We start from the raw sequence: 5,972 nt of genomic DNA, 5'->3' as shown, positions 1-5,972 counted from the left end.
ACACTCTGTTTGGGAGCGGTTTTTGTCATTTAAAGTCACTCAGAGCCAAATCTCAGAAATGAATCAATGGGAAGTTTAAGATGTAAAGGCCTAATTGATTTACCAAAAGCTCTGCAGGCAAGTGTACATATTTAGACGGTACCTACGATTGTTAACGTCAACTAGCAGAAAGACAAAGTGTAATTAACTGATTCAACTGGTCTTTTGTCAATATTTACTAGTTTCTTTTCGATATTATTTTTGTTATAATTAAATTTCTGTTATACTTTCAAATTAGCTTCAATAGGTACTTCCATTCCCTGTTAAAGCTAACATATGGTTTTTGTTTCTCCATGTTTGGAAAATGCTGTGGTTTCGCAAGTATGTATTCAATTAAGTCTGAAAAATTCCTTGTTGGTCACGGATGCAGTGGCAGGCATTGATGTCGCCTTCCTTTAGGTTTGTTCATCATTATTTTGGCTTTCATACACCGAAGATTTCAAGTGTCCCCACAAAAAGATCCAAGGGTCCATCTCGTTCCCCTAGAGCTGGACAACGTACTGGACTTCCCCGACCAGTCCATCGCCAATTAAATGCCTATCAGAGTTGTTATCCGATATTTCGAAGAAAATTGCCTGGTCATCTATCGTGCGTGAACCACATCTCTAGCCTTTGTTGAAATGGTATCTGAAGTAACAGGACAGGCATGTTGTTTGATGAAATCTGAAAATATCTTGCACCAGTCAACCTGTTTGACAGTATGTAAGGCCCTGTTAGTCTACCATCAACAGTTCCTGCCAATAAATTAACTGAAAATCGATGATGATGTCTTGTTTCTTCAGCAGCCTTGGATTTGCATCACCCTACCCATAACGATTGTGTAAATTGATAATCATGTGTCATGTGATACCAGCTTCGTCTGTGGACAGAATCTTTCTTGTGAACAGTGGATATTTACCACGTCTTTGCAACAGCCATTGGCAGAACGGCATTCTGGTAGCCTGATCTTGTGGCCAAAAGGATTGGACACGCTGTACACGATACATGTATAGGAAGTGGTCCTCCACGGTCGCCCAGACCCCGATAGATGCTAAAATTTTGCGTATAATGGGCAGTCAAATGAATGTCGAACACGGACCAGAATGGTACCGTGGAATGGTCCCATCCAAAAGGAATCACAACGCGCGTGAAGATATTTACCCCGCCTGGAGACGGGAGAGAGACGATCAATTCCCGTTTCGTAGATCGGGGTCGGCCGCTGACGGATCCGCAGCTGCATCTACTCTTGCACGTCCTCGTACGACTGAAATCGACATCCACACATGTCTCTCTTTAAGTCACCGAAGATGTGAAAATCACTCGGTGAGTGATCCGGGTTGGACGGCGGACGTTACATTTTTTCCCATCTAAGTCGCTGGATCATAGCCTTCGTTCAATTGATAGTATGGTAGTGGGCGCTATCATGAAACGGTACGATTCCGTCCGATAGCAGTCCTAGGCGTTTCGATCTCATGGCGCTTCGTAGTTTCTGCAAAATGTCTTCATGCCGCTGTGTACTGGATTTCGTTCCACGTTAGAGGAACTCGACGATCGGAGGTGAAGAAGAAAGTCATCGTGACCTTATCGAAACTTGTGTGAACTGCACAGGATTTCTTTGGCGGGGAAGACGTGGGATCTTTCCACTGCTGGCTTTACCGTTTGCCCTCGGGCTGTCAGAATGCCGTCGGACGGAATCATGTTGTTTCACGATAATGCCCGACTCCCACACTGTCAATCGGACGAAGGCTACACATCAGCGATTCGGTTGGAAAACACTGCCACGTAGTCCGCACAGACTGGAACTCTCAGCGTACGAGTTTCAAAACTTTGGCGACCTGAAGAAGGACATTCGTGGACGTCGGTTTCAGACGAACCAGAAAGTGCAGGAATCGGTGCAAATGTCCATCCGTCACCGGCTGATTGCGTTCTGCGAAACAGGAGTTGACCGTCTCGTCTCCCGCTGCGATAAACGTCGTAAAGCGTGTGATTACTTCTGATTGATAACTCCGTGCACCCGTGGTCTAAGACGGGTCACTGAAGTGAAATGGAAAGAAGACACGTATTTCTAGTCAGCTGAGTATAGTGTAATACCAATAGCAGCAGAAAATGGTATAACGGGAGTGGGATTCACTATGACTAGGTAGGTAGAGCAGAGAGTGAACTGTGCAGTTATAGGGTTATTCGTATCAGAATCGACAAAAAACCAACACTGACAGTGATAGTTCAGGAATACATGCTGACGTCGCAATCTGAAGGTGAAGAGATAGAGAAATTATATGAGGATATTGAAAGGGAAATACAATACGCGAAGGGAGATGTAAATCTGATAGTCATGAAGGACTGGAATGCAGTTGTAGGGGAAGAAGTAGAAGAAAAAGTTACAGGAGAATGTGGACTTGGGACAAGGAACGAGAGAGGAGAATGACTAATTGAGTTCTGTAATATATTTCAGTCAGTATTAGCGAATACTCTGTTCCAGAATTACAAGAGGAGGAGGTATACTTGGCAAAAGACGGGTGATAAGGGAAAATTTCAGTTAGATTGCGTCTCAGGTCAGACAGAAATTCCGAAATCAGATTCTAGATTTTAAGAGGTACCCAGGAGCAGATATAGACTCAAATCGCAGTGTAGTTCCGTAGAAGAGTGTCTGAAGTTTAAGACATTAGCCAGGAAGAATCAATACGCAAAGAAGTGGAATACAGAAGTACTAAGGAATGACGAGATACTCTTGAAGCTCTCTAAGGCTTTAGACACAGCAATAACGAATAGTGCAGCCGGCAGTACAGTTGAAGAGAAATGGACATCTCTTAAAAAGGCAATCACAGAAGATGGAGACAAAAAGATAGGTACAAAGAACCTAACTGTAAAGAAACGATAGGTAACAGAAGTAATACTTCAACCGATCGATGAAAGAAGGAAGTTCAAAAATGCTCAGGGAAATTCAGGAATGCAAAAATGCAATTCGCTGTGGAGTGAAATAAATAGGAGGTGCTAGGAAGTTAAGAGAAAATGGCTGCATGAAAAATGTGAAGAAATCGAAAAGAAATGATAGTCGGAAGGACTGACGCAGCATATAGGAAAGTAGGAACAGCCTTCAGTGAAATTAAAAACAAGGTTGTAACATCAATAGTGGAACCAGAATTCCACTGTTAAATGCAGACGGGACAGCGGATAGGTGGAAAGAGTACACTGAAGGGCTCTAGGAGGGGGAAGATTTGTCTGATGTGATAGAAGAAGAAACAGGAGTCGATTTTTAGAAGAAGTAGGGTATTCAGTATTAGAATCATAATTTAAGAGAGCTTTAGAGAATTTAACATCAACTAAGGCAGAAGGGATCGATAACACTCCATCAGAATTTCTAAAGGAGAAGTGGCAACAATAGGACTATTCACGTTGGTGTCCGGCAATATACTGACTTCTGAGAAAATATCACCCACACAATTAAGAAGACTGCAAGAGCTGACCAGTGAGAGAATTACCGCACATTCAGCTTAACAGTTCATGCATCCAAGGTGCTGACCAGTATAATATACAGAAGAATAGAAAAGAAAATTGGGGATACGTTAGATGACGATCAGTTTGGCTTTATGAAAGCTAAAGGCACTAGAGATGCAATTCTGACTTTGCGCTTGATAATGGAACCAAGACTAAAGAAAAATCAAGACACCTTCATAGGATTTGTCGACCTCGAAAAAGTGTTCGATAATGTAAAATAGGAGTATACTATAGGGAGACTGATAATATACAATATGTACAGGAACCAAGAAAGAATAATAAGAGTGGACGAATAAGAACCAAATGCTACGATTAAAGAGGGTGTAAGACTGGGATGTAGTCTTTCGCTCCTACTGTTCAATCTGTTCATCGAAGAAGCAATGATGGAAATAAAATAAAGGTTCAGGAGTGGAACGGAAATTCAGGGTGAAAGGATCTCAATGATAAGATTCGTTGATGACATTGCTATCTTGAGTGAAAGTGAAGAAGAATTACTTGATCTGCAAAATAGAGTGAACTGTCTAATGAATATAAAATATGGACCGAGATTAAATCGAAGAAAGACAAAAGTAATGAGAAGTTGCAGGAAAGAACAGCGAGAAACTTAACATCAAGGTTGATGGTCACGAAGTAGATGAAGTTAAGGAATTCTGCTACCTTGGCAGCAAAATAACCAATGAGGGGCGGAGCAAGGACGACATCAAAAGCAGACTAGCTCTGGCAAAAAGGGCATTTCTGGTCAAGAGAAGTCTACTAGTATCAAACATAGGCCTTATTGCTGAAGAAGAAAGTTCTGAGAAAATACGTTCGGAGCACAGCATTGTATGGTAGTAAGAAATGGACTGTGGGATAACAGGAACAGAAGAGAAACGAAGCATTTGAGATGTGGTGCTACAGACGAATGTTGAAAATTAGGTGGACTGTTAAGGTAAGGAATGAGGAGGTTCTGCGCAGAATCGGAGAGGAAAGGACTTTAATTTACACTCGGTATTTTGGCGAAAACACATGTTTAATTCCGGAGGTACGCATAAAACATCATCCGAAATTGTGCTACACGAATTCACTGAAAAATATTTCGAGCAGTTAGTTCATGAGTCCACGAGCATAGTAAAAGGTTGTGGAAACACACTTAAGCTCTTAGTAACAAATAATCCTGACTTTATAACTAGCATCAAAACGGATACAGAGATTAGCGAACATTGGATTGTCGTAGCGAGATTAAATATTGTAACCCCCCAAATCCTCCAAAAATAAACGAAAAATATACCTTATCAAAAAAGCAGACAAAAGTTCACTTGACGCCTTCCTGAGAAACTATCTCGACTCCTTCCAAATTAATGATATAAATGTAGACCAGATGTGGCTTGAATTTAGAGAAATAGTATCAGCAGCAATTGAGAGATTTATACCAAATAAATTAACAAACGACGGAGCTGAGCCTCCTTGTTCCACAAAACTGATCAGAAGAAACATGCCAAATTTAAACACACGCAATAACCCCAAGATTGGCGTTCGTTTACAGAAGCTCGAAATTTAGCGCAGACTTCAATGCGAGATGCTTATAACAGTTTCCACAACGAAACTTAGTCTCGAAACCGGGCAGAAAATCCAAAGAGATTCTGGTCTTATGTGAAATATGTTAGCGGCAAGAAACAATCAATGCCTTCTCTGCACTTGGGCAATGGAGATACTATTGAAGACAGTGCTGACAAAGCAGAGTTACTAAACACAGCCTTCCAAAATGCCTTCGCAGAGGAAGACGAAGTAAATATTCCAGAATTCGAATCAAGAACAGCTGCCGAATAACGTAGAAGTAAATATCCTCGGAGAAGTGAAGCAGCTTAAAACACTCAATAAAAGTAAGTCTTCTGGTCCAGAATGTATACCAATTAGGTTCCTTTCAGAGTATGCTGATGCAATAGCTCCATACTTAACAATCATATAAAACCGTTCGCTCGACGAAAGATCCGTACCCAATGACTGAAAAGTTGCACAGGTGACACCAATATTAAAAAAAGATAGTAGGAGTCATCCACTTAATTACAGGCCCATATCATTAACGTCGATATGCAGCAGGTTTCTGGAATATATATTGTGTTCGAACATTATCAGTTATCTCGAAGAAAACGGTGTATTGACACACAGTGAACAAGAGTTCAGAAAATATCATTGTTGTGAAACGCAACTAGCTCTTTATTCGCATGACGTGTTGAGTGCTATTGACATGTGATATCATGTCGACTCCGCATTTCTGTATTTCCAGAAGGCTTTTGTCACTGTGGTTATGGACATTGCGTGGTTATGGATATCGTCTTAGTTATGTGACTGGATTTGTGACTTCCTGTCAGAGAGGTCATAGTTCATAGTAACTGACGGAAAATCATCGAATAAAACAGAAGTGATTTCTGGCGTTTCCCAAGGTAGTGTTATGGGCCCATTGCTGTACCTTATCTGTATAA

This window comes from Schistocerca piceifrons, chromosome 1, assembly GCF_021461385.2.
Source record: "Schistocerca piceifrons isolate TAMUIC-IGC-003096 chromosome 1, iqSchPice1.1, whole genome shotgun sequence".
Lineage (NCBI taxonomy): Eukaryota > Metazoa > Arthropoda > Insecta > Orthoptera > Acrididae > Schistocerca > Schistocerca piceifrons.
Note: the sequence above shows the minus strand (reverse complement) of the source record.